The following is a 902-nucleotide window of genomic DNA, read 5'->3' as shown; positions in this document are numbered from 1 at the left end:
TAAGGAAATCCAACATCACAGAAAGAAATAATAGAAGCAATAGATAATAGAGATATACTCATAGCCACCCTGGGGCTTCCCAGGTGGCTCAGTGATTAAAGAATCTGCTTGCAATGAAGGAAAAGCAAGAAATGAGGGTTAGAGGGTCCTTCCCTGGGTTGGGAAAATCTGGAGTAGGAAATGGTAACCCACTCTTGTACTCTTGCCTGGAGAATAACATGGACAGAGGAGCCTGGCGAGTTACAGTCCATAGAGTCACTAAGAGTGGACATGACTGAGCACACACTCGTATAGCCACTCTAACATTGGCATTCTCAGATACTTTATTCTTTTCAGGCTCAAAGAGATAAAAGACAAAATCAAAAGTTTGGTGGAAAACTAGAAATTTTTAAAAATGACAGCAGATTTGAAGAAAAAAAATCCAATAGACATTTCAGAACATGAAGTAAAATGCAGTAACCAAAAACTAAGCAGCAGAACTGAAGTCTGAACCCAGGAAATTCAATTTTAGGGGCAAGAATCTTAGCAACTACTCTCAAAATTAGGAGAAAAAGTTGTTAACATTCTTAAGTGGACAAATTTAATGAAAGTTTAACTAACTTAAACTACTTTCTGATTAATCATTGAAAACATATCATCTTATAAAAGATAGACAATATGGTCAAATATGTGGTTTCGGAATACAAATTTTAAGCCACTGATATAATAAACTATGATCAACAGAACATTAGTTATTTCCTTAGAAATGTTTCATTGAAAATTGAATGAAATTGTAGACAGTTACCAGCTTCTATGATTGATACACTTTTCATATTTTATATTGTTCAACTTCCCTGGTGGCTCAGATGGTAAAGCATCTGCCTGCAATGCGGGGGACCCAGGTTCAATCCCTGGGTAGGGAA

The 902-nt window shown here is 36.4% G+C and overlaps 1 non-coding gene across 1 annotated transcript; it reads left to right on the top strand.

Annotated features, from left to right (window-relative positions):
• The first annotated feature begins 830 nt into the window (after positions 1-830).
• TRNAC-GCA (transfer RNA cysteine (anticodon GCA)) lies at positions 831-902 on the top strand. The gene has a single exon. It is a non-coding gene; the product is annotated as a tRNA-Cys (tRNA).

Source organism: Muntiacus reevesi, chromosome 8 (genome assembly GCF_963930625.1).
Source record: "Muntiacus reevesi chromosome 8, mMunRee1.1, whole genome shotgun sequence".
Taxonomy (NCBI): domain Eukaryota; kingdom Metazoa; phylum Chordata; class Mammalia; order Artiodactyla; family Cervidae; genus Muntiacus; species Muntiacus reevesi.
This window is presented reverse-complemented; position numbering and strand designations above follow the sequence as displayed.